Source organism: Hypanus sabinus, chromosome 16, assembly GCF_030144855.1.
Source record: "Hypanus sabinus isolate sHypSab1 chromosome 16, sHypSab1.hap1, whole genome shotgun sequence".
Classification (NCBI taxonomy): Eukaryota; Metazoa; Chordata; class Chondrichthyes; order Myliobatiformes; family Dasyatidae; genus Hypanus; species Hypanus sabinus.
Genome location: NC_082721.1, coordinates 21,782,061 through 21,809,647, shown reverse-complemented (window position 1 = coordinate 21,809,647; position 27,587 = coordinate 21,782,061). Strand labels below are relative to the sequence as shown.

Below are 27,587 nucleotides of genomic sequence, written 5' to 3'. Positions count from 1 at the left end.
TCAGCAGGTCGGGCAGCATCTCTGGAAATGAATAACCAATCAACGGCTTGGGTCAAGACCCTTCCTCAGGACTGAGAAGGAAGGGGGAAGATGCCAGAATAAAAAGGCAGGGGAGGGGGGAGGGGAAGGAGGTTAGCTAGAAGGTGATAGGTGAAGCCAAGTGGATGGGAAAGGTCTAGGGCTGGAGAAGAAAGAATCTGATAGGAGATGAGAGTGGACAATAGGAGAAAGGGAAGGAGGAGGGATTCAGGGGAAATGATAAGCAGGTATCTCTTCTATAGGAAGAAATTCAGCTGTCATCACAACATATGTGTGGGAGAAGCAGGGTGCAAAGTCAGTTATATTGCTGACTAGAATGATTAAGAGCAGCTAAGTTCCAGGGTGATTTTGCAGAAAACAGGTAGAATGGAGCCCAACTCTTAGGAAAGGAAGGATCCAGCCTGTTGGCTGCTGTGTTTCTGCACTGGAAGAAACAAATGGCTGGTAATCCCATTTCTAAACTGAACACCCATAGGACAGGTGCATGTGCAACCATGAATGAGGACATGATCCCGAATGGAGGGAATATCCACCACTGATGATCCTATTTGAAGTTTCCTGTTTGAATTGCTTCACTTAGCCAGAACTTGGAGCCCTCTGCCAAATTCCCCAATAATCAGTGGCCCCAGTATATCAATGTAAGTACCCTGTGACAAATGTCTAAAGCTGATCATGTACACTCACTGGCCACTTTAGTGGGTACCTCCAGCAACTAATAAAGTGGCTACTTAGTGTATGCTTGTAGTATTCTACTACTATAGCCCATCCTCTTCAAGGTTTGACATGTCATGCATTCAGAGATGCTCTTCTGCACACCACTGTTGTAACACGAGTTACTGTTGCCTTCCTGTCAGCTTGAGCCAGTCTGGCCATTCTCTACTGACCTCTGTTAACAAGGCATTTTCACCCACAGAACTGCCAGTCACTGGATGTTTTCTGTTTTTCGCGCTATTCGCTGTAAATGCTAGTGGCTGTTCGCATGAAAATCCCGGGAGATCAGCAGTTTCTGAGATACTCAAACCACCCCGTCTGGCACCAACAATCATTCCACAGTCAAAGTCAGTTAGGTCACATTTTTTCCCCATTTTGACGTTTGGTCTGAACAACAACTGAACCTCTTGACCATGTCTGCATACTTTTTTATGCATTGAGTTGCTGCCACATGATTAGATATTTGCATTAATAAGCAGGTTACAGATGTACCTAATAAAGTGGCCACTGAGTGCACTGTATTTATCTTAGAAAAACTTCATTTTAATAAGTGGTGGCTGTCTTCACCTTTAGCAGCAGGGGAGCTTTGAGTAGGATGTTCTGTAATCTTTATGCATTCAACACGTTGTGTTTCCTCTTTCACCAGGGCAGAGACGATGAGGAATATGAGCACGTACCTTTTGAGATGGCTGTTTCTGAGTTACCAGTGCAGAGAGGGAGAGATAACAGAAATACAAACTTCAAGAAAACATTTAAAGAACCCTGAAAATGTGAAAATTCATTGCAGCTATTCAAGAAGGCTCAATCGATCTTACATAGCAACAACATGTGATGAAGATGTGACGTAATACGACGTAGGGAAGGACAGCTGTCTTAAAGGTTGCAGAGGAAGCTGCTTTGGCGCAGTTCTGTGTCATCGAGCACACAGCCAGATCTCCTAGGTGATAGTTGCCATGGCTGAGGGTTTCTGTGTGCGTGTTAGTGTGCGTGCGTGCATGTGAGAGTGCGTGAGCAAACATATGTTTGTGTGTGTGTGTGTGTGAGCGTGTGGCTTGTGTGAATCCACATGATTGACATGGTACCGCAGAACGTATTGAAACTTTAGCTCTTAGACATTCAGGGACCAAATGGACCAAACAGATTTTTTAAAGTTTATTATTGCGGCCTGTATATGTAATATACAAGTTCAGCTTTCCTTATCTAATCTTGAGAGTTGAAACATGGGTGAAAAATAAGAGCTAAACTGTTTTAAACAAAAAAAATCAATGCTTCAGTGGTCTTAGAATAGTATTATACACTGGGAAATTTAAACAAGGAGCAAAATATAGTGGAAGCTTTCCAGGGGTTAGTTTTAAGAAGAAAACAAAGACTAAAATGTACCTTACACCTCATGTCCTTCTTAGGAGATGTGATAGTACTGCATGCAAATGTGACCGAAAATATTATACATATAGATATTCTGCTCCTTATATTTCTGAAGAGGTTGCTTTAAAAGGGAGAGAAAGAAATTGAAGCCTGCTTGCTTTTTCACAGTGAAGGTGGGCTTTGTTTGACCATTTGAGGACTTTTTAATTGCCGCATTGATGAATTGAGTTGCCTCGTCTGACAGCTTTGTTCAACGGGTAAGCCTGGAAGAATGTTGCTCTGAAATCTGTGTTTTAAAGGAAAAAAAAGTGTCAAAAAAGCAAAAATCCTTGTAGTGTAGCTTTCCTTAAAAATTACATTGTAAATAATCCCTGGAATAACAGCACATTGTTTCTGATAACTGGCGAGGGTCTTTATATAAATCCTCAGGCGTTAAGATATTTATATATTACCAAAAGGCAGAGGAGGATTTGGTCAGGGAACATTGGCACAGTGTCACATTGCCAGGAGCTCATTGCGTGAGGTGGGATTCACAGCTGCCCAAGTGTTGACAGCGGAGCCTCGTGAGGTCAATCTCTGGTCCATGTTTGGCACTGCAGAGGGTTCTACCCTCATCAGACCTGGGGAAAATTCCTTTCCCTCCAGCCCTTCATCACCAAGTTCCCTATTATAAGTTCATTTGTGGCTTTTGTGTCCCTTCTCCACAACTCTACTCCAGCCCAGTTAATCAGCTAATAGCACAAAGTCACCCTTAATTTCAAACTAATTATTAGTGGAAAACAAGACTGATATATGTTATTTTTGTACATTTCACAGATCTGGGATTCCCAAATTGCTTGTGTACTTAACTGTACTGAATCCCCTTCAAAAAGCAACTGCCAGATTGTTTGGCAGACTCCCACAGAAATAGTTCATCTGCCTGAGCTGTTGACAGAGGGGCTAATTTCGGCTTGAGCAACAGAACTGCCTTCCCACCTCCTTCAGAATGGCGCACGGGTTTCAGTTCAACAAGTCGTTCATGTGGAGCACTCTCTCAGTATGGCGCTGGGCATTTTATGGTCTCATCCCCAAAGCTGGACTTCAACCCTGAGCCCTTCTGGAGTTGGGAGTGCAGCCCGAAAACCCATAGCTGATATCTCCTTCCAGTAAGCTATTTTCCCTCTCTTCCTTTTTTTTTTCTTAACCTCTCCCCCTTTCCTGTTTCTCTGTTCCCCACTTTCCTCTCCCTGGTGCCCCTCTTCCTTTTCCTTCTCCCATAGTCCACTCTCCTCTCCTATCAGATTCCTTCTTCTCCAGCCGTTTCCTTTCCCACCCACCTGGCTTCACATATCGCCTTTAGCTTCCCCTCCCCCCATCTTTTTATTCCGGCGTCTTCTCCCTTCCCTTCCAGTCCCAGTGAAGGGTCTCAGCCCAGGAACTCGAATATTTATTAACTTCCATAGATGCTGCCTAACCTGCTGTGTTCCTTCAGGATTTTTAGGTGTGTTGTTCCCACTGTTTGACAATTCAGAGAAAGATTGGTACGAGAGTTGTTCTGATTCCTTTTGAACTAAAGTGTACCGATCAACACCACAGCCAGTGAGTAGGAGATGGGGGCACATAACCACACCTGGCAAAGCCAATTTATTCAGAAAACTCGCAGAAACTGCGGCAGCTTCTCCAAATAAATACTTCCCACCTCCTTCAGAATGGAGATTCATTTCTCCAGAATTTCTCCAGAAAAGTGCCATGTGGAGAGTAATTACTGATGAAGTATTTGCATTGTTAATCTCAGTCACCTACTGCAGAATGATCACAATGTTTCATTCATAGGGAGACTTCACCCCATTTTCTCCACTCTGCTTGACTACAGCGTTTTCACCATTTTTAAATTTTCCCTTCTTTTTGTATGTCCACTTACTAAATGGTGTCGCCATCACTGGCAAAGACAGCGATTCATGCTGACCTCTAACTGCCCTTGGAGAATCACCCCAGTCCTTGTTCTAAAGGTACTCCTATAATGTATCAGATTCCACACAAACAACCCCAGTCACTGAATATGTTTACAATTTTTATCTCTGTTTTGATACACCCATGGCAACGCCTCTCTCTCAGATCCTTCTCCTCCGCTTAATTTTATTTAGAGATACAGCACGGTGACAAACCCTTCTGGACCAACCAGCTCACACTGCCCAATTACACCCATGTCACCAATTAACCTGCTAACCCGTACGTCGCCGGGAGGAGGCCAGAGCACCCAGAGGAAACCCACGCAGTCGCAAAAACATAAAAACTCCTCACAGGTTCTCCCCGCGACCGCGTGGGTTTCCTCTGGGGGCTCCAGTTTCCTCCTACATCCCAAAGATGTACGGGTTCGTAGGTCAATTTGTCACATGGGTGTAATTGGGTGGCACGGGCTCATTGGGCGGGAGGAGCCCATTATCCTGCTGAATCGCTAAATAAACAAATCTTCCCGTTGTAAACCTTTGGATACCCCCATATTTGGCCACTGGTACAATCTTGCTTCTATTTGCTCCACTGAAGTCCATGACTCAGCCACCTGGGTTCTAGGCTGTGACATTCCTGACTAAACCTGACCATCTCTATCTCTCTCTCTCTCTCTCTCCCCCACTCTCTCTCTCTGTCCCCCTTTCTAACACTTCCAGCCTTCTTGCTAGCTCCATATCGCACATCGATTCTGCTCCTGCAAAGCACCTAGGGATGTTTTTGTTACATTGCAGGTGCTAAGTAAATGCAAGGGCCTACAACAGGCTTCTAGGACCATCTTATGCCAGCGGGCTATTGTTAATTTTAATAAATGAATCTGCAATTTTTGTTTTGATTGCCTGTTATCTGGTTTGGGGCATCCTTGAGTAGAAGTGTGTCTGTAACCAGAGGCTTGTGCTTAAGTCATACAGAATTAGCATTGAAAGGGTAAGTTCCATCTTGGTGGTTTTACCTATTTGTGTGTATAAAAGGGACTGGCACTGGTTGGGATGTATTGACAACAACGGCATCAGCAGTGCAGTGTTCTGGTCCCTTGTCTTTGAGAATTAAACCTGAAACTTCAAGCACTGTTGGGTTCTCAGTGTGGAAGGACATTGTTCCCAGGAAGGGGCCTTACTTTCCCAAAGGTAAACATTTCCCTCACTACTTTGACCCAGACCGACCTCTCTATAAATAAAGGGACGATGCTTTTTTTGTGTGTGTGAACAATTTGTACCCGTGACGCGAGAGATTCTGCAGATGCTGGGAATCTTGAGCGACTTGCACAGAATGCTGGAGGGCAGATGCTGCGTGACCTGCTGAGCTCCTCCGGCGTTCTGTGCTTGTGTCCGTGTTCTGATCTGCAGAAGGCAAATAGCGGGGGGGGGGAGGGGTGACTGTGACATTTGTGCCATCTCCCTGATCATGTCGCAAATCGGGCGTCATGTTTTTGCGCCACGCTTGCTTGAATGTGAGCTTGGGTGTACGGGCAGCAGGTGGGAAACCTACTTGGGCTCTTTGCTCCCAGTGGAGCATGGGCCATCGATGACCTCCCACCTCCATTGCCCTCTGGAGCCAGTGGTATGGTTGGAGTTCATTAACGCTTCTGCAATCCATTGCATCCGCTCTACAGGGGATTGGCTTATACAGCTTCACCAGAGCCCTGTAGGCCCGACTTACCCGTTTCCACCTCTCAACATGGGGGCATTCAGGTTGGACTTTAAGAGGCTCGGGAAACCGACTGATGAACAATTAGGAACTTGGAAACATTGACAGCCACTTCCATCTCATCTGTCAGCCTCACTGCATTGGGAATCGTCAAACAGACACTGTTAGAGTTTAAGCACAATTATACTGCTCTAATTAGGCACTTGGTGACCTGGAACTGTCCCTTACCGCTGCAGTCACGACCTGTACAAGTAAAGGGCACGTCGGGGGTTAGCACAGCTCCACAATGCCACCCACTCATCGCCTTGCACTCTTGTTGTTGAAAAAAGAGCAGCTGCGAGGTTTCGTTCTGCAACTGCGTTGGCAGACGGATGCCTAGAAACCTGACAGGTCCCCGCCTCCTTCTCCCAAAACTAGCACTGCTGAGGGAAGGGGCAGCTTAGAGGACCTTCAAATGAGCAATGACGGGACATTTGCAACAATGCAGTCCACTTTAAAAAGACAAAAAAAAAGAAATGTCAGACTATTAAAAGCAAGGTTTGATATTCAAATTAACTTTGTAGAGCCACTCAGTGACATCCTTGGCAACGGGAATGCCTGGCCTGCCTTTAAGTTCATACCTGACCTTGGTTAGAGCTTCAAGATGTAGTGAGAGGGTAACTCCACTTGGTTGGAGGCAGAATAAGGGGCGAGAGGGAATGTACGTCACTTGGCGCTGAATAAGTTCACAGCTGTCTATTGAGATCCATTTCCGAAAACGGGTCCTGTTGAAGACAATAGAGACAAGTTTCAGAAGCAGAGTTGGGAGGACAGGAGCTGACGTTTAACGCGCTTGGTGCCCCTGACTGACGACGAGTTTCTCGGCCTTAATCTTGGTGGAACTAGGAATGTTTGTCAGAGCAGACTTGTTACAAGATGAGGGGCAAGCCGTTTACATTGAGTTGCATGGAAATCTCTTCTCTCAGAGGTAGTGAATCTCTGGAATTCATTGCCCCAGAGGGTCTTGGAGGCCAGAGAATTAGATATATTGAGCATGGAGATGGAGAAGTATTGAGGGCTACGGGGAATTTGCACAGGAGAGTAGTTGAGGCAAGCATAGATCAGGCATGGCTGTATCAAACGATGGGACAGGCTTGAGAGGGGCTGATCGCCTACTCCTCCTAGTTATTTGTGCTCACACAATATTGTGTGAGGTGATATGCAGAGGGCCACTGGAATAATTTTTAAGGTTTTGCCCAGCTGAAAGCAACAGTTGCAAGTTGAGTCATTCATAATTGCCAGAAGTAGGGCAGTCTCCCGAATAGACCCATAACTTGCATTGCCAGGTTTGAACTTGAAAATGCAGCATGCCACACTAACGAAGGATAATCAGGGGTCGAGCAAACACAGGCCTAGTACAGCGTGGGTGAAGACCCCCTTCTGCTCTGTGTAGCCTAATGCCGCAGCACAAGAAGTGAATGCCAAGCCAAGCTACATGTGGAATTTTCGATTCCCCCTCCCACCCCTGCCAAACTGTATTCTACGTAGCCTCGTGTAGTGAGATTTCCAATCCTAGTGCTAAAAAAAGATCTGCGGGGAACCAGGCTGTGTTTGATTTGATGATTGGCTCCTCCCATCTTGCAAAGTGAGAAAGTGGAGAGTTTCATACCATCTGCCTGGGCTGCGTTTGCGCTCAGCCGTTGGTCAACCCAACGGCAGCGCCCACTCTCTGTGAAACTGCCCAGGTATTTTAAACAAGGCCAGGCTGATGCTGGTGTTCTTACCTACTTGGAGCTCTCTGAAGACAGCGCTGGAAAATTCTGCTTTTCTGACATTGTTTATTGTTTACAATTTAAAATTGCTCGAATACCATTCCTGCAGATGGAAGACTGGTGGAGATTTCACTTGTTCCATTGATCAACGAACTCGAAACTGCGTCATTCAATTTGTAATTATCTGGATATTTTAACCTGAGTGATGAAAGGTTCTGGTTATTTCTGTACATATTTTGACTTCTCTTTATAATTTATATATTTATTGTAATGTTTTAGTTGCTGGAGAGCTTTATTTAATTGGTACTTCTTGGCTGACCTTGACAATGGTACAGTACTTTTTTTATATATAAATATATTTGAATTATTTGTATAATGTGTTATCATTTCCGTGTCACATATTCATGACAGATGAGGTTCTGATATAAAAAAAATAAGCAAAACAATGCTCTATTCACTCAGGCGGACAAGAAATACTGTATCATACATTAAAGAAATTTAAATAACAATAAGTATTGAGTCTGAGCGTCTTCTGTGTTGTTGTGAGGAGCCTGTAGGTGAGAATCTTAATTAGGGTTCGCGGCAGTAATGTGAGTCTATCATGCAGTCCCAGAATGGCTCTAATACTTCTCCCCTTAGAGTCGTAGAATAACACACCATGGAAACCAGCCCTTTGGTCTAACTTATCCATACTGGCCTAGGTGCCCATCTAAGCTAGTCCAGCTTGTCTGTGTTTTGCCCCATCTCTCTAAACCTTTCCGATTCATTTGAGTACCTTATGGCTTTTAAATGTTGTTATTGTACCTGCCTCAACCATGTCCGTTTTTAAAATTTATTGCACCCCTAACCCAATTTAACCCAATTTAACCCTGGCCTAATCACGGGACAATTTACAATGACCAATTAAACTACCAACCAGTACATCTTTGCACTGGGGGAGGAAACCCGTGCGGTCACAGGGAGAACGTACAAACTCCTTACAGACAGCGGTGGTAATTGAGCCCTGGTTGTTGGTACTGTAAAGCATTGTGCCACCCTCTGTGCCACTGGACCTTCATTTGGCAGCTCGTTCCATTTATACATCATCGTCTGCATGAAGAAGCTGCCCTTCAGATCCCATATAAATCTTTCTCCTCTCACCTTAAACCTAAGCACTCTTTATTTTTGATTAACTTTCCCTGGGAAGAAGACTGTGTACAGTAACCATATCAGAATCATGTTTACTATCACGGAAATTTCTTATATTGTGACGGCAGTACAGAACAAGATTTTTTTAAATTACAATAATGAATAAATAGTGCAAATGAGGAATAGCAAGTAGTGTTCATGGGTTCATTGATCATTCGGAAATCTTAACAGTGGGGAAGAAGCTGTTCCTGAAACATTCAGTGGGGGCATACAGGCTCCAGTCCCTCTTCCTCGATGGTCGTAATGAGATGAGGGCATATTCCCTGACAGCCCTCAATGATGGATGCTGCCTTCCGGAGGCACTGTTTCTTGAAAGTGCCCTCAGTGGTGAGGAGGGTTGTGCCTGTGATGGAGCTGGCTGAGTTTACAATGCTCCAGGGCAGGCGTTCCCAACCTGGTGTCCTCGGACCCCTTGTGTAATAGTATTGGTCCATGGCATGAGAAAGGTTGGGAACTTCTGCTCTATCGCTTTGGAGCCCCCATACCAGTGCAGCCAGTCAGAATTCTCTCCATTGTCTTCACCCATCATGATCTTATGCACTTCTGTAAAATCACTCCTCGGTCTCCTACGTTCCTACTTAGCATGCCCAATCTCTCCCTGTAACTCAGGTCCTTCGAATCCAGGCAACTTCTCGCAAACCTTCATTGCATTCTCCGCAGCTCAAGCGAGATGGGCTTTATCCGATACATATATATCAAAACATTGAGACATGGGGAAGGAAATATGCCCTTCCCTCAGTCCGAGGCTGTGCTGGGAACAACCTGCAAATGCACCCACCTTCCCAATACACAACTGACTAACTCCTATGTCTTTAGGATGCAGGAGGACACCAGAGCACACGGAGGAAACCCACGCAGTGGAGCGGGGAGAAGGTACAAGCTCCTTACAGAGAGCGCCGGGAATTGAACCCTGATCACTGACACTGTAAAATGTTACGCTAGTTGCTACACATCTGTGTCGCCTGTACTGTACCAAGCTTAATAACATCTTCCCCATAGCGGGTGACCAAAGATTTACACAACACTCCAGGTTCAGTCTCACCGACATCTTGTACAACTGCAACATGATATCCCATAAGGTGCCCTTCTCTGCCTGCGTTCAACCCCATTCATAGCCTGTGTGCTTCCCTTGCCCTTTTATAGAGAAGAGAAAACATTTCCATCAGAATAACCAAAGCCAAATCCATTGTTAGTCATTTAGGAGACTGAGTGGTCCTTCATAAGTATTGCAAATAAAGCTCGTGTAACCCTCTCAAATCATAATCAGAGTTAAAAAGAGGGATTTGCATTTCAATGGTGCCTTTCAAAGGGTCTCAAAGCAGTTTCGTTTTAAATGCAGTGGCTGTTGTAATTTAGGAACCATGGCAACCAATTAGTGTACAGTAAAATCTCACAGTGAGAGAACTGGGCAGCAGGTGGTGATTGAGGAGTGAATGCAGGCCTGGAGCTGGGGAACATACCCCTAATCTGCTTTCAGATGGGACTGGGGGAGTTATGCATGCCCATTGGAGAGAGCAGAAGAATCTTGCTCTGCTGTCTCCTCCATTAGTGGTGGAACGTTTAACGTAATGCTGTTACAGCAACAGCAATCAGGGTTCAATTCTTGTCCATGATCTCCCCATGACAGGTTTCCTCCAGGTGCTCACGTTTCCACCCATATTCTAAAGGAGCACAGGTTTGTTAGCATTACTAAGTTGTGGCCATGCTATTTTGGCACCAGACACATGGCAACAATTTCAGGCTGCCCCAGCACATCCGTGGTCCTGATGAGGGGCCTTGGTTTGAAATGTCAATTCTTAATTCCTTCCCATAGATGCTGAGTGACCTGCTGAGTTCCTCCAGCATCTGGTGTGTGTTACCTGGGAGCGTGTTGGTTGTTGTCACAATCCTGATTGTACGTTTCCATGTTTCAGTGTGCACGTGACAAATAAAGCTAATCTTTATATAAAAGATGAACCAGGAGGTACGTCGTCTGCTGAAGCCTGGATCTGTGGCATTCAAGTCTGGCGACCCAGGCCTGTGCCAGAAAACCAGGTATGATTTGCAGAGGGCTATTTCAAGGGCAGAGGGACAATTTTGAATGAGGTTGGAGGCAACATCGGATGCATGGCAACTCCAGCAGGGTTTGCAAGACATTACTTCCTATAAAGCAAAACCTAATAGCATGAATGGCAGCAATGTTTCACTGCCAGATGAACTTCTATGCCCGCTTTGAAAGGGAGAGTACAACTACAGCTGTGAAGATCCCTGCTGCACCTGATGACCCTGTGATCTCAGTCTCAGAGGCCAATGTTAGGCTGTCTTTAAAGAGAGTGAACCCTCGCAAGGCAGACGGACCAGATGGAGTACCTGGTAAGGCTCTGAAAACTTGTGCCAACCAACTAGCAGGAGTATTCAAGGACATTTTCAACCTCTCACTGCTATGGGCGGGAGTTCCCACTTGGTTCAAAAAGGCAACAATCATACCAGTGCCAAAGAAGAAGAATATGAGCTGCCTTATTGACGATCGCCCGGCAGCACTCACATCGACAGTGATGAATTGCTTTGAGGGGTTGGTCATTACTAGACTGAACTCCTCCCTCAGCAAGGGCCTGGACCCATTGGAATTTGCCTAATGCCAGAATAGGCCAATGGCAAACACAATCTCAATAGCTCTTCACGAGGCTTCAGACCACCTGGACAACACAAACACCTATGTCAGGATGCTGTTCGTCGACTATAATTTAATCAGCATTTAATACCATCATTCCCACAATCCTGATTGACAAGTTGCAGAAACTGGGCCTCTATACTTCCCTCTGCAATTGGATCCTTGACTTCCTAATCGGAAGACCATAATCTGTGTGGATTGGTGATAACATATCCCCCCTCGCTGACAATCAATGCTGGCCCACTGCTCTACTCTCTGTATACACATGACTGTGTGGCTAGGCATAGCTCAAACACCACCTATAAATTTGCTAAATTTGCTACCAACCATTGTTGGTAGAATCTCAGGTGGTGACGAGAGGGTGTACAGGAGTGAGATATTCCAACTAGTGGAGTGGTGCCGCAGCAACAACCTGGCACTCAACGTCAATAAGATGAAAGAGCTGACTGTGGACTTCAGGAAGGGTAAGATGAAGGAACACATACCAATCCTCATAGAGGGATCAGAAGTGGAGAGAGTGAGCAGCTTCAAGTTCTTGGGTGTCAAGATCTCTGAGGATCTAACCTGGTCCCGACATATTGATGTAGTCATAAAGAAGGCAAGACAGTGGCTATACTTTATTAGGCATTTGAAAAGATTTGGCATGTCAACAAAGACATTCAAAAACATCTGTAGTTGTACCGTGGAGAGCATTATGACAGGCTGCATCACTGTCTGGTATGGGGGGGCTACACAGAACCGAAAGAAGCTGCAAAAGGTTGTAAATCTAGTCAGCTCCATCTTGGGCACTAGCCTACGATGTACCCGGGACATCTTCAGGGAGCGGTGTCTCAGAAAGGCAGTGTTCATTATTAGGGACTTCCAGCACCCAGGGCATGTCCTTTTCTCACAGATACCGCCTGGTAGGAGGTACAGAAGCCTGAAGACACACACTCAGCAATTCAGGAACAGCTTCTTCCCCTCTGCCATCTGATTCCTAAATGGACATTGAACCTTTGGACACTACCTCACTTTTTTGATATTTGTTTTTGCACGTTTTTAATCTATGCAATATATGTAATTGATTTACTTGTATATTTATTTTTTATTTATTTATTTATTTAAATTCTCTCTGCTAGATTATGTATTGCATTGAGCTGCTGCTGCTAAGTTAAAAAAATTTGATGTCACATGCCGATGATAATAAACCTGATTCTGATTCTGAAAGCAAATCAGTTTCCACTGGAATAGAGAACTGTGCCACTTTGAATACACAATAGACAATAGGTGCAGGAGTAGGCCCTTTGGCCTTTCGAGCCTGATTCAGTCTGATCATGGCTGATCATCCACAATCAGTACCCTGTTCCTGCCTTCTCCCCATATCCCTTGACTCCACTATCTTTAAGAGCTCTATCTAACTCTTTCTTGAAAGCATCCAGAGAATTGGCCTCCACTGCCTTCGCGGGCAGAGCATTCCATAGATCCACAACTCTCTGGGTGAAAAAGTTTTTTCCTCAACTCCATCCTAAATGGCCTACCCCTTATTCTTAAATTGTGGCCTCTGGTTCTGGACTCCCCCAACATCGAGAACATGTTTTCTGCCTCTAGCGTGTCCAATCCCTTAATAATCTTATATGTTTCAATCAGATCCCCTCTCATCCTAAATTCCAGTGTATTCAAGCCCAGTCGCTCCAGTCTTTCAACATATGACAGTCCCGAATGAGCTGTAATGCAGTAGGGTCATGAAGATTGGGAGGAGGGGAAGTCCAAACCAGTGCCTCAGTACAGCCCTGCGCATTTGCTGCATTGCTGTTGGGGAATGGTGAGACAAGTGGAGTTTGCCTCCCACCACAGGACTCCATGCATTGCCTGCATTTAGCCCATTTCCTTTCAAACCTTTCCTATCCATTAACCCATCCAAATGCTATTGAAATATTGGAATTGTACTCTGCTCCATTTATCCCATTTCCTCTGGCAGTTCATTCCAAATACCCATCACTCTCTGTGTGAAAATTTTGCCCCTCAGTTTCTCTTCAAATCTATGCTCTCTAGCTTTAGACTTCCCTTTCCTAGGGGAAAAATCAAGGCAGCATTGACTATGCTCCCTATGATTTTATTATCCTTTTACTCAGGGAAAACAGTCCCTGCTAATCCAGGCTCTCTTTATAAATTAAACCCTGGCAATATTCATCTGAATCTTTTCTGAACGCTTTCTAGCTTAGTCTCATCTTCCCTAAAGTATAGTGACCAGAACTGCAGACAATGTTCCAGGTGCAGTCTCACAAATATCTTCTACAGCTGGAACAAGACAGCCCAGCTCTTGTACTCTTAATGAAGGCATGCATGCCCCATGACTTCTTTGCCAGCTTTCTCCCTGGGATATTTATTCTTTCATTTATTTATTTTACTTAGAGATGCAGTACAGAACAAGCACTTCCAGCCCAACAAGCTGCACAGCCCAAAACCCAGCTATTTCACCCGAGCCTTATCACAGGACAATTTAGAATGACCAATTAGCTTACTAACCAATACAGTCGGCCCTCCTTATCCATGGGAGATTGGTTCCGGGACTCCCCATGGATACCAAGAAACGCGGATGCTCAAGTCCCTTATATGAAATGGCGTGGTATTTGCATATAACCTACGCACATCCTCCCATGTACTTTAAATCATCTCATGATTACTTATAATACCTAATACAATGTAAATGCTATGTAAATAGTTGTTATATTGTATTGTTTAGGGAATAATGACAAGAACAAAAAGTCTGTACGCGAGATGTGAGGCGAACTATGCTCAAACAACGAGTGCTGGAGAGAGAACTTCCGGGTTTTCCCTATCCGCGGTTGGTTGAATCCGCACATGCGGAACCCGCGGATAAGGAGGGCCAACTGTATGCCTTGGGACTGTGGGAAACTAGAGACCCAGGCAGTCATGGAGAGAAAGTACAAACTTCTTGCAGGTGGTGGCAGGATTAAACTCTAAACTCTGTAACACCTCAAGCTAAAATAGCGCCACATTGATCACCAGACGGTGGTGTAGAGGCATCCGCACCGGAGCGAGTGATCCTGGGCTCGAATTTGGCTGGCTCCTTGCACATCTCCCATCCACGCTAGACTGAGCATCGAGCCAGCAACCCGGCCTCGTGAAACAGTCAAAATGGTAACGAAATGACAAGGTCACCACCCAATGCACCAAATTTTTTTAAACAAAATATACTTTATTCAAAAATATAATTATGTACAATAAACCATTCAATGTCTCTCAATCCTTTACAAATGTTTCCCTTACAGTCTTTACATTTCCACACTTTTAGCCACCCATGTGGCACTCTGTTGTTTCATATTTACATATACTCCCCAACTACCATTCAACTTCTGCGGGAGAAGAACCCTAGACTGTGGTCCTTCCCCACCGGGCCTTTGCGGTGGCTGCACCAGGTTTGAGTGCGTCCCTCAGCACGAACTCCTGCAGCCGAGAACGTGCCAGTCGGCAGCATTCCCCCACGGACATCTCCGTGTGCTGGTAGACCATCAAGTTTCGGGCCGACCAAAGAGCGTCTTTGACCGAGTTGATGATCTGCCAGCAGCACCGGATGTTGGTCTCGGTGTGCGTCCCCGGGAACAGCCCGTAGATCAGAGAGTCCTCTGTCACGCAGCTGCTGGGGATGAACCTCAATGCCCCTTCCATCCTCCTCCACACCTTCTCCGCGAACCCACAGTGTGCAAAGAGGTGGGTCACCGACTCCTCCTCTCTGCAGTCCTCCATGGGCAGTGAGGTGTGGAGATGACATCCCGGGCATACAGGAGGGATCGGACTGGGAGGGCCCCTCTCTCCACCAGCCAACTGAGGTCTTGGTGCCTGTTGGTGAGGTCTGGTGATGAGGCATTTTGCCGGATGAACTGGACGGTCTGCTCAGGGAACCACCCCACCGTGTCCATCTCGTCCTTCTCCTGCAGGACCTTACGTGCTGATCACTGTCTGATGGCCCTGTGGTCAAAGGCGTTGAGCTGAAAGAACTTCTCTACAAAGGGCAGGTATGGCGGCAACGACCAGCTGACTGGGGCGTTGCGCGGTAGTGGGGCCAGACCCATCCTTCAAAGCCAGGGCGACAGGTAGAACCTGGGCCCGTAGTGGTACTTGGTGCCCACATACTTGGGATCCACACACAGCCTGATGCAGCCACACACAATGCTGGCCATCAGGGTGAGGGCGACATTGGGGACGTTTTTGCCCCCGTTGTCTAGGGACTTGTGCATGGTGGTCCGTCTGACCCACTCCATCTTGGATCCCCAGACGAATCTGAAGACGGCTCGGTTGATTTCCGAGCTGAAGGAGCGGGCGACTGGCCACACCTGCGCCAAGTACAGCAGCCCTGAGAGCACCTCACACCTGATGACCAGGTTCTTGCCCGCTATCGAAAGGGAGCGCCCTTCTCACAGTCCCAGTTTCTTGGCAGTCCGCTCCTGCCAGTTCTTGTTGCATGCCTCGGCCCCTCCGAACCAGATCCCCAACGCCTAATAAGGTGCAGGGAGGACCTTTATTTAATCGCTACACTACTGTAGTGCCCCAGTTCTACCGGGCTCTCTGGTTTCCAGACACATGTCAGAGGTGTGCTGGTTTCTAAGTTAATTGTCCATTGTAAATCGATCCTAATGTGCAGGTTGAGTGGTAGAATCTGTATGGAGTTGACAGGAATGATGCTCTGCTCCCACTAAGCTGCATGGGTGCATGGCCACGCAGTAACTGAAATGCTGCTTTGCACATCGCCTTTGTTGCCGCACAGGTGGAATTGGATGCAGCTGGAAAAAGTTCATGAAACGATAAAGATTTTCTCTGTTGTACTCTATTTTAAATTAATAAATTAAATCGAAAGTATGTGCTTTCACAATTTTCATTCTAAATATTCATAGTATACATATTACAAAAAAAAAACATATAAAGTGCAGCACAGTTTCAGGCGGTGTAAAAATTTCCTGCTCAGAACAATGGTTGGTTCAGTCAGCTGTAAAAACATCAGAGGCGATGCTGGAGTAGGGGTAAAACAAGGGATTATTATTAGTGTAAGTGTTCTTTGCACACTTGGTGAGCCAAAGCATCTGTTTCTGTACTTCACAACTCTGTAACAGCAACAGCAAGCTTTGGAGAAGTATTATTAAAACTGAAAAGCAGTAGAAATTCTCCCTGTGCAGCACAAGAATCTATGGCAGTTGTATCCTCCCTTCTTCCACCATTGGACTCCATCAAAGTCAATGGAATTTTGGAGGCAGAATACAACATATGGCTGTTACTGTGTGCTGAATTTAGTCAATTCCAAAATTCTACTCTAATGACTAACCGTGCTGATTATTCAGTGCACCTGGGGAGTGTAATTCCTGGACGTCGTGCGCAGTTAATTCTGTTTTACATCCAACTCCCACCATTGATAGCAGATTCCTCACAGAAGTGTAATCTTGCTCATGAGAGCCCTCTCCTGGTTAAAAGTTGAAAGTACAGCTGAAGGGAATCTTAATTTCTTGAAACTTAAGGGCAAAATCAGAATCAGGCTCAATATCACTAGCAAACGTCGAGAAATTTGTTTGACTTAGTAGAGCAATACAATGCAATACATGATGATAGAGAAGAAAGACTGAATTACAGTAAGGAAATACTGTATAAAATCTTTTCTCAGTTTTACAGTTTTTATATTCTGTGTTCTTTTTCGGCTGATCTTCTTTGGATATTTTGTCCAGGGAAGGGGATTTGGGGGTCAATGTGCCTGATCTGTTTTGTCTGTTTTTTTGTGTGGGAGAGGGATTTGTGGGTTGATGTGCCTGATCTGTTTTGTCTGTTTTTTGTGTGGGTGGAGGGGTCTGGAGTTGAGGTTCCTGATCCATTTTGATCGTTTTTTTCGTGTAGGAGGAGGGATTTGGGGGTTGATGATCTTTTCTTTCTTGGCTTCATGGCTACCCAAAGAATTGAAGAATTTCTGAGATGTATACTTTGATAACAAAATGGACATTTGAACCTTTGTGTGTGTGTATGTATGTAATAGGAATAAAAAAAGTAGTGAGACAGTTTTCATGAGTTCAATGTCCATTCAGAAATCGGACGGCACAGGGGAAGAAGTTATTCCTGGATTGTTGAGTGTGTGCCTTTAGGCTCCTGTGCCTCCACCCTGATGGTAGCAATGAGAAGAGGGCATGTCCTGGGTGATGAGGGTACTTAATGACAGGTGGGACTAAGAATGAATCCACTTTCTGGGTGATGTGGGTTCTTAATGATGGATGCCGCCCTTTTGAGGCATCGCTCCTTGAAGATGTCCTGAATACTACAGAGGCTAGTGCCCAAGATGGGACTGACTAAGTTTACAAGTGTCTGCAGCTTACTTCGATCCTGTGCAGTAGCCCCGCTCATTCATACCAGATGGTGGTGCAGCTGGTTAAAATATTCTCCACAGTGCATCTGTGGACATTTGAGTGTTTTTGGAGACATGCCAAATCTTCTCGAACACTTAATGAAATATAGGCACTGCCATACGTTCTTTGTAGTTGCATCAACGTGGAGGGTTCAGGTTAGATCCTCAGAGATCTTGATACCCAGGAATTTGCAATTGCTTACTCATTGCACTTCTAATCCCCCTTTGAGGACTGGTGTGTGTTCCCTTATCATACCCTTTCTGAAGTCCACATTCAGTTCTTTGGTCTTACTGACATTGAGTGCAAGATTGTTGCTGTGACACCATTCTACTAGTTGATATATCTCACTCCTGCACACCCTCTCGTCACCATCTGACATTCTGCCGACAATGGTTGTATCATCGGCAAATTTATAGGTGGCATTTGAGCTGTTCCTATCCACATAGTCATGGGTGCAGAGCGTAGAAAGTCTTGCAGTCCCTGGGGGCAGCTGTTCTTCTGCCACTCAGTGAGGCCTTGTCTGAGAAGATGCCTCATCTCCACTCTCCTTCCTGATCTGTCGATCTCAGTCATGAAAATTCTCGAGGTTAATGGTGTATGGTCATGCTCTTTGGTAGAAGGAATAAATAAATAAATCTATTTATTTATTTATTGAGATACAGTGCAGAACAGGCCCTTCCTCCCCTTCGATCCACGTTGCCTAGCAACCCCTAATTTAACACTAGCCGAATCACAGGACAATTGACAATGGCCAATTAACCTGACATCGGTATGTCTTTGGATGGTGGGAGGAAACCGGAACACCCAGAGGAAGCCCACTTGGGCATGGGGAGAAGGTACAAGCTCCTTACGGTGGAAAATGGATCTGGGTCACTGGTACTGTGAAGCATTGTGCTAACCACTATGCTACCATAGCGTAGACTATTTTCTAAATGGGGAACAAATTCAAAGATCAGAAGTGCGAAGGGGCTTGGGAGTCCTTGTGCAGGACTGCTCAAAGCTTAACTTGCAATATGAGTCGGTGTTAAGGAAGGCAAATGCAATGTTAGCATTCATTTTGAGAGGACTGGAATACAAAAGCAAGGATGCAATGCTGAGGTTTTATAAGGCATCGGTCAGACCGTACTAGGAATATTGTAAGCAATTTTTGGGCCTCTTATCTAAGAAAATACGTGCTGGCATTGGAAAGGATCCAAAGGAGGTTCGTAATTGTTAAATCATTGTGGATAGAGTGAAGGAACTGCCAGTGTTGAGTCATTGTGCATAGAGCTAAGGAACTGCAAGGGTAAAAAGACACTGATGGGAGTTGTTACAGACCCCCAAACTGTAATAAGCATGTGGCCTACAAATTACAATGGGAGATAGAAAGTGCATGCCAAAAGGGCAACGTTACAACAGTCATGGGAGCCTTCAATATGCACGTATATTGGGAAAATCAAGTTGGTGCTGGATTACAGGAGGGGGAGTTTCTAGAGTGCCTATGAGATTAAATTTTAGAGCAGCTCATGGTTGAGCCCACTAGGGGATCAGCTATTCTGGATTGGGTGTTGTGCAATGAACTAGAATTGATTAGAGAGCTTAAGATAAATGAACCCTTTGGGGAAAGTGATCATAATACGATCGAATTCACCCTGAAACTTGAGAAGGAGAAGCTAAAGTCAGATGTATCGGTATTACCGTGGAGTAAAGAGAGTTACAGAGGCATGAGAGAGGAGTTTGCCAGAAGTGACTGGAAAAGAACACTGGCAGGGATAATGGCAGATCAGCAATGGCTGGAATTTCTGGAAGCAATTTGAAAGGCACAGGATATATGTAACCCAAGTTAATTAAACCCAAAGATGTAATGTTAGAAAGCTCCACCTGCGGAGGGATAAAAACAAGGTTTACTGATTTAACAAAAAAGAGAACTTGGAAAAAAAACTATGTGAGAAGACGCATGGCTGACAAAGAGAGGGTGGACAAAGAGAAACACAGCAATGATTAGAAGCTAAAGACATGAACTGTTAAGAGGGGAATTAACCCTACTAACTTGAAAACCTCAGGCTGAACCCCCTGGAGGGGAGACAATAATGATGAAAGATTTATTGAAGCTATGGCTATAACACAAAGCAGTTATAACAAGACTATACCCGCAGAGATGAGTGCCCAACATCCCTACCGTGTAGTCGGAATTCGTTCTGTAGAATCAGACCAAGGCATTTGGTCAAGTTTTTGTACGAGTTTGTGAACTGACTTGCCATGGATGATCAACTGTTTCATCCAACGAACCAAGAAACAAGATGACCAGCCACCCAAGATGAAGAAGCAGCGCGGGAACGAAATGTGTAATGATGATTTAATATGCTTGGATGTATAGTTTATTTTCATTGGAAGAATCCAAATTTGATTTTCTGCAAGAACTGATTGTTTTTCCAAAGACTTTGATAAGTTACTGAATGAGATTTACTTGGTTTAAAAGTTGTGATGTTGGAGAATTGTGAAAGGAGTTAAACTGTGTGTATATAATTTTTGAATTTGAATTTAAACTTGCAGATATACTCCCTGGAACTGAAACTGATGTTTACAATAATACTTAAGATTGGAATTATAGTTGGCTTTCTAGCTAACTAGGGATAAGTAAAAAGGAAAGTTTAGTCTGTTATCTTTAAAAAAAGGGAATAACACAAGATCTAATTAGTTAGAGAAATTGGAATAACAAAGGTTGTTCTAATGAATCTCACTGATTCTAATTACAAAGGAATTTGTTTTGGTTTGATATGTAAGATTTAACAGAACGTTGGAATTTTGAATTGTTCTCACTCATGTAAATATCTTGTACATATTGTTTTTTTCTCATAAACAATACCTATTTCTAGAAGTGTGTGGTTTCTATTCACTGCCTCCTTCCAATTCTAGAATCTTCTGATGGCCTACTAGCATCTAGTGTAATTTGATTTTTCTGAAAAAGTGTTGCAACTAGTCACGCGTGATGAGACCGGTGCTACACAGGTATTACATCAATATTTACATACACACACATATTCCAAAGAGGAAGAAATATTATAAAGGAAAGGAGACACAACCTAACAAGTCAAAGCCAGCATAAAAGCCAAAGAGAGGGCATATAATGGAGCAAAGATTAGTAGGAAGTAGGAGGATTGGGAAGCTTTTAAAAACCAACCGAAGGCAACTAAAAACGTCATTCAGAAGGTAAAGATAGAGTATGAAAGTGAGCTAGCCAATGATATTAAAGAGGATACAAAAAAGTTTCTTCAGATACTTAAAGTGTAAAAGAGAAGCGAGAGTGGTTATTGGACGGCTGGAAAACAGTGCTGGAGAGACAGTAATGGGAGACAATGACATAGTGGATGAACTGAATAAGTATTCTGTACCAGTCTTTACTGTGGAAGACACTAGCATTATGGTGGAAGTTCCATGAAGGAGCGCAGAGACAATTTAAAAGGATGTTGCCGGGATTTGAAGACCTAAGTTATAGGGGAAAGTTGAATAAGGTTAGGACTTTATTCAAAGAGTGAGGGGAGGTCAAAGTTCATAGTAAATTTATTATCAAAGTACATATATGCTAGCATATAAAACCCTGAGATTCATTGTCTTGTAGGCATACTCAATAAATCCGTAATAGAATAAATGAAAGACCACAGCAACTTGAATGTTCAACCAGTGTGCAAAAGACAACAAACTGTGCAAATACAAAATGAAATAAATAATAATAAATAAATAAATAAGCAATAAGCAATGAGACTGTGATATGAAGAGTCCTTGAAAGTGAGTCCACAGGCTGTGGGAACATTTCAGTGATGGGGCAAGTGATGTTGAATGAAGTTATCCACTTTGATTCAAGAGTCTGATGGTTGAGGGGTAGTAACTGTTCTTGGACCTGGTGGTGTGAGTCCTGAGGCTCCCTACATTCCCCCTGAAGGCAGCAGTGAGAAGAGAGTGTGACTTGGCTGGTGGGGTTCCCTGATGATTGATGCTGCTTTCCTGTGACAATGCTTTGTGTAGATGTGCTCAATGATGGGGAGGGCTTTACCCGCGATGGAGTGGACCATATCCATTACATTTTGTAGGATTTTCTGTTCAACGGCATTGGTGTTTCCATACCAGGCTGTGATTCAGCCAGTCGATACACTCTACACCACACATCTACAGAAATTTTTCAAGGTTTTTGTTGTCATGCCAAAACTTCGCAAACACCGAAGGAAGTAGAGGTGCTGCCGTGCTTTCTTTGTAATTATACTTATGTGCTGGGTCCAGGACAGGTCCTCTCAAATGATAACACCAAAGAACTTAAATTCACTGACCCTCTCAACCTCTGATCTTTCAAAGAAGATTGTCTCAGGAACCTCTGGTTTTCTCCTTTTGAAGTCAACAATAAGCTCCTTGGTCTTGCTGACATTGAGGGAGAGTTTCTTGTTGTCACGTTACTCAGCTAAGTTTCCTACCTCCCTACTATATGCTGATTCATCACCACATTTGGTTTGCTATTAGCAAACTTGACCATGGCCTTGGAGCTGTGTTTAGCCCACAGTCATAAGCGTAAAGCGAGTAGGGGAGGGGGCTAAGCACACAGCCTTGTGGTGCACCTGTGCTGATGGAGATTGTGGAGGAGATGTTGTTGCCAATCCAAACTGACTGCAGTCTTCAAGTGAGGAAATTGAGGATCTAAGTGCACAGGAAGGTATTGAGGCCAAGCTCTGAAGCTTATTGATTAGTTTTGAGAGGATGATGATATTGAATGCAGAGCTGTCGTCGATAAAGAACATCCTGATATATGTATCTTTGCTCTCCAGATGTTCCAGGGTTGAGTGAAGAGCCAATGAGATGGCATCTGCTGTGGAACTTGTGCGCTGTAGGCAAGTTGGAGCAGATCAAAGACACTTCTCAGGCAGGAGTTGATATGTTCCATCACCAACCTCTGAAAACACATAATCTCTGTGAACATAATTGCTGCTGGATGATCGTCATTGAGGCAGGTTACCATGTTCTTCAGAGGCATGGTACAAGTGAAGCCTGCTTGAAGCAGGTGGGTACGTCAGACTGCTGAAGCGAGAGGTTAAAGATCTCTGAACACTCCAGTCAGTAGATCAGCAGGGGTCTTCAGTGTTCGGCCAGGTACCCTTTTTGGGCCAGGTGCTTTTCAATAGACAATAGACAATAGGTGCAGAAGTAGACCATTCGGCCCCTCGAGTCTGCACCGCCATTCTGAGATCATGGCTGATCATTCACTATCAATACCCAGTCCCTGCCTTGTCCCCATATCCCTTGATTCCCCTATCCATCAGATATCTATCCAGCTCCTTCTTGAAAGCATCCAGAGAATTGGCCTCCACCGTCTTCCGAGGCAGTGCATTCCACACCTCCACAACTCTCTGGGAGAAGAAGCTCTTCCTCAACTCTGTTTTAAATAACTGACCTCTTATTCTTATTTTCGTGGGTTCATCCTCCTGAAGACTGCTCAGAGATTGAAATAACATGGTCACTGGGGGGCTGTGGGAGTTTGTGATGGTTCCTCCATGTTTTGACGGTCAAAGTGAGCGTAGAAGGCATTGATCTCATCTGGAAGTGAAGCCTTGTTGTCACCTATGTCACCTGAGTTAGATTTATAAGAGGTGATAACATTCATGGATAGTGACCACTATTGTGTTGTCTTGAGCAATGACAATAAAGTTCTATACTATTCAAGACCTGCCATAAGTGTCGAGAATCCTTTGTTGATTGAAGTTTAGTCTGGAATTGACACTTTGCCCGAGAGATGACTTTCCGGAGATTGTACCTGGACCTCTTGTAACTTTCTTGGTCACCAGACTTGAATGCCCCTGATCTGGCCCTCAGCAAATGCAGACCTTAAAGTTCATCCAGAGCTTCTGATTGAGGAAGACACTGAACGATATTGTGGGGACACACTCATCTACAACTGTTCTTAGGAAGTCTCTGACAACCGTGGGGAATTCATTCAGGTCCACACACGAGTCCTTGAACACAGCCCGGTCCACCAACTTGAAGCAATCCCATAGCCGCTCTTCTGCCTCCCATGGCCACCTCTGTGTTGCCCTAATCTCTGAAGCCTTGCTCTTTAGCCTCTACCTGTATGCAGTTAGAAGACAGACAGTCAAATGATCAGATTTCCCGAAATGCAGTCTGGCCATGGAACGGTCGGCATTTCTTAGCTTAGTATAACAGTTGTCTAGTGTGTTGGGAACTCTGGGGTTACAGGTTATATGCCAATGGTAATTGGGCAGGGATTTTTTCAAACAAGCCCAACTGAAGTCCCCGACTATGATTTGAAATGTTACAGGATGGACTGTTTCTTGTTTGGAGATGACATCATGCTGTATCTCAAGCCTTTGATTATTGTTGGCCAATGGTGGCATGTAAACTCTGGAGAGGATCATGGATGAAAGCTCCCCTAGGTAAATAGGATGGACTGCATTTGATCATGACATGTTCAACGTCGGGGAAACAGGAGAGGATCTCATATGAAGGGTATGGATAGGGTGAATACTTGCAGGCTTCTTCCTCTTGGGTTGGGTGAGTCTAGAACTAGAGATGATCGGCTTAGATGAAAGGTGAAATATTTAACGTGAATCTGAGGGGGGGACTTCTTCACTCAGAGGGTGGGATGTGGGATGAGCTCAAATGTGGGATGAGCTACCAGCAGAAGTAGTAGACGCAGATTCAATTTTAACATTTTAGAGTTTGGATAGCTAGAGAGATGCATGGAAGGCTTTGGTCCAGGTGCAGGTAGATGGGACTAAGCAGACCAAGCTGGCATGGACTAAACGGGCCGAAGAGCCTGTTTCTGTGCTGTAGTGTTCTATGACCATGTGACACAGACCTTACACTTTCCTTGCCAGCTATCAAAACGTATAATGGGGTTTTGCTCTCCTATGCCAGGGAGGAAAGCATCATCCAGAGACGCCCTCAGTTCATCTGGTATCTCTGAGGGACATTTAATAGGAGTGCATTCATAGAAAAGGTATAAGAGGGTCATAAAAGCAGGTCATGGTGATCGATTGAGATAGGGCAAATGGAAAAGGGCATGAACAAAATTTGGGCAGAATGGTCTAATTTATTTCTGTGCATTCAGAGGTGTATGTGTGTGTGTGTATATATATATATTCCCATTCTATATGTAGGTTAAAGAAAACTTGATTCCATTGGCAAGAAGGTCAAAACTGGGAATACTCAATAAAGCAAACAGAGTGGAGGAAAAAAGGAATGATTTATTGAGCAATTCTGTTTTGGTTTGGAATGATCAGTTGTGCATGTGGAACAACAGATCAATAATCAGTTTCAAAATGAAAAACAATTAGCAATGTAAAATATGCAAGATCATGGAATTAATTAGGCAGTATTCAGAGGTCAAGTGTGACTGTGATGGGCAGAATGGCCTCTTCCAGTGTTATGTGATTCTATCATCTTGCTGGGAAGATGCCAGGTGAGTATCCCAGAAGAGATCACTGAGACTAAAGTCTGGACTCTATCCAAATTCATGGTGCTGATCCGTTGAGTGGGAAATAGCAGGAGGTCCATGTCAGAGAATCTCCCCCAAGGAAGCTCCCCATAGATAATATCCCAATATCCTGGCACGCAGACAACAGCCATCAATCATGCCCAAGTGAAACAGGAATAAAGGAGTGGCAGATGGTGGTGGAAAAGGCACAGGAATATTGTGATAACTGGATTTCTGCCATTTTACAGCCTGCCTGCTTTCTTCCCTGGCACAGGAGAGCAAAACTCAATGATAAGAATTGATTTCAGGCAAGGAAAGCATAAGGTCATGGTCTCAGAGCTCTACGGCACAGAAATAGAGTCTTCGGCCTATCTCATCCATGCCAGCCTAATATTCTGCCCAGTCCCATCTACTGTACCTGCACCAGGACCATACGTCCATACCTCTCTCCTCCATATACCTATCCAAACTTCTCTTAAATGTCACAATTGAATCTGCATCTACCACTTCTGCTGGAACCTCTTTCCACACTTGCACCATCCTCTCAGTAAAGAAGTTCTTCCTCGGATTTCCGTTAAATATTTTCCTTCGGGACTTTGTTTCAACTGCTTTAAGTTAAACATGCACATACCCTGTTTCGAGGTGGAGACATGATGAATAAAGAGGCCTTTCCTTCTTCCTTGTTTCTGACATAATTTGACACGTTTATCTGTACTCATCAGAAGGCCGATGCTTATGAGAACAAATTTTCCATCGGGCCAATTTGCCTCATGCCCACACACTGCAACGGGGAACTCAGAGGTAAGCAGGACCACAGCCACCAGTGCATCTGACTTCCTGCTGCAACACAGAATGGGCCATTGGCTTCAGGGGTGGAGCACATATCTTCTGAACCAAGGACCCCTCAGATTTAAGCTGATATGGTTCAACCACACTCATGAAGGGCAGAACATCCTCAAACTACCCCGTGTATCAGGCAGCATCTGTGGAGAGAGAAATGGCGTTGAAGTCTCAGGCTGATCCAAACTGGAGTCCACTTGAATAAGGCCATTGAAAGTCCAAGTACAGGTGAGTGATTTCTTTCTTTTTTTATATACTTTAGAATTAACTTCCAGCACTGTGAGATCTTCTTAACAAATCAACTGTTTCCAATGATCACTGATTGTCAGAGACAATTTTAAATAATTCATTTTTTTTTTCATAGTGGTGAGCTATCAGAAGGCCACCGAGCCTTACTGAGGGCAGAGCCAAGATCCGCTGACTGAGCCTTGCTGACCGCCTGTGGTCAGCTTTGCTGCAGGGACAGCTACAGCAGCAAAGGCTCAGACTGGTATTGGAATTGGTTTATTATCGTCACATTCACAGGTTTCCCCGAAAGTAGAGCATTCCTATGAAACCGTGTGTAAGCCGAAATGGCGTAAAGCAAAGAAGCAATTACCATTAATTTATATGGGAAAAATTTTTGAGCATTCCCAGACCCAACAAATAGCCTACCAAATCATATCAAATAACACACAAAACCTAAAATAACACTAATGTATAGTAAAAGCAGGAATACACAGCCTGTATAAAGTAGAAATAATGTACGTACAGTGTAGTTTCACTTACCAGAATCGGGAAGACAGCGAGCACACTGGAAGGTTCACGCATTTTTCTATCATGCAGTTCTTTGTAAGCGCTCAAAACATCCTGCAAACCTGCCCTACACCTACGTGCCCTTTCAAAATTAAAGTCATACTTTTGTGCAATCATGCAGCACTGTCAATCATAGCGAAGATCTCACGCAGTTCAAAGCTATTGCAGCTTGATGCGGAGGTGCTGAGTGTTTGTTTTGCTGAGAGCAAAACAAGTGCTGAGCGCTATTTCCGCTTTTAGCCTTTCTTCGTAAAAGCGAAAATCCTCTTCAGATTTCTTTAGGTTAGCGAAAACAGGTACTAATGTAGGTCTTTCGTAAAAGCGAAGTGGCGTAAAGCGAACTTTCGTAAAGCAGGGGACACCTGTACCAAGATACAGTGAAAAGCTTGTCGTGCATACTATTTATAAAGATCAAATCATTACATAATGCATTGAGCTAAAGTAAGATACAACAACAATAAAGCAGAAGAAAGTGTAAAAGCTACTGATAAGATGCAGTTCAAGTAAACAGTAAGGTGCCAGATCATAGCAAGATAGATTAGGAGGTCAGGCTTCAATCTTGTCGTATGAGCGTTCCATTGAAGTGTCTGTTAACAGTGGAACAGAAGCTCTGCTTGAGCCTCATGCTACGTGCTTTCAGGATGTTGTATCTTCAGCCCATTGGGAGAGTGGAGAAGAGAGAGTGTCTGGGGCTGCCGGGGCCTTTTATTATTCTGGCTGCTTTACTGATGCGGCAAGATTCGTAGATAGAGTCTACAGAGGGTAGGCTGGTTCCTGAGCTGTGT

The 27,587-nt window shown here is 44.4% G+C and overlaps 1 protein-coding gene across 1 annotated transcript in view; it reads left to right on the top strand.

The window, feature by feature from the left end:
- Positions 1-5,447, top strand: part of LOC132406058 (CUGBP Elav-like family member 4) — a 568,100-nt gene extending 562,653 nt beyond the window's left edge. Inside the window, exon 13 of the mRNA XM_059991245.1 lies at positions 1,397-5,447. The gene's annotated coding sequence lies outside the window, so the exon portion shown is untranslated. The remainder of the gene's footprint in view (positions 1-1,396) is intronic.
- The last annotated feature ends 22,140 nt before the right edge of the window (positions 5,448-27,587 follow it).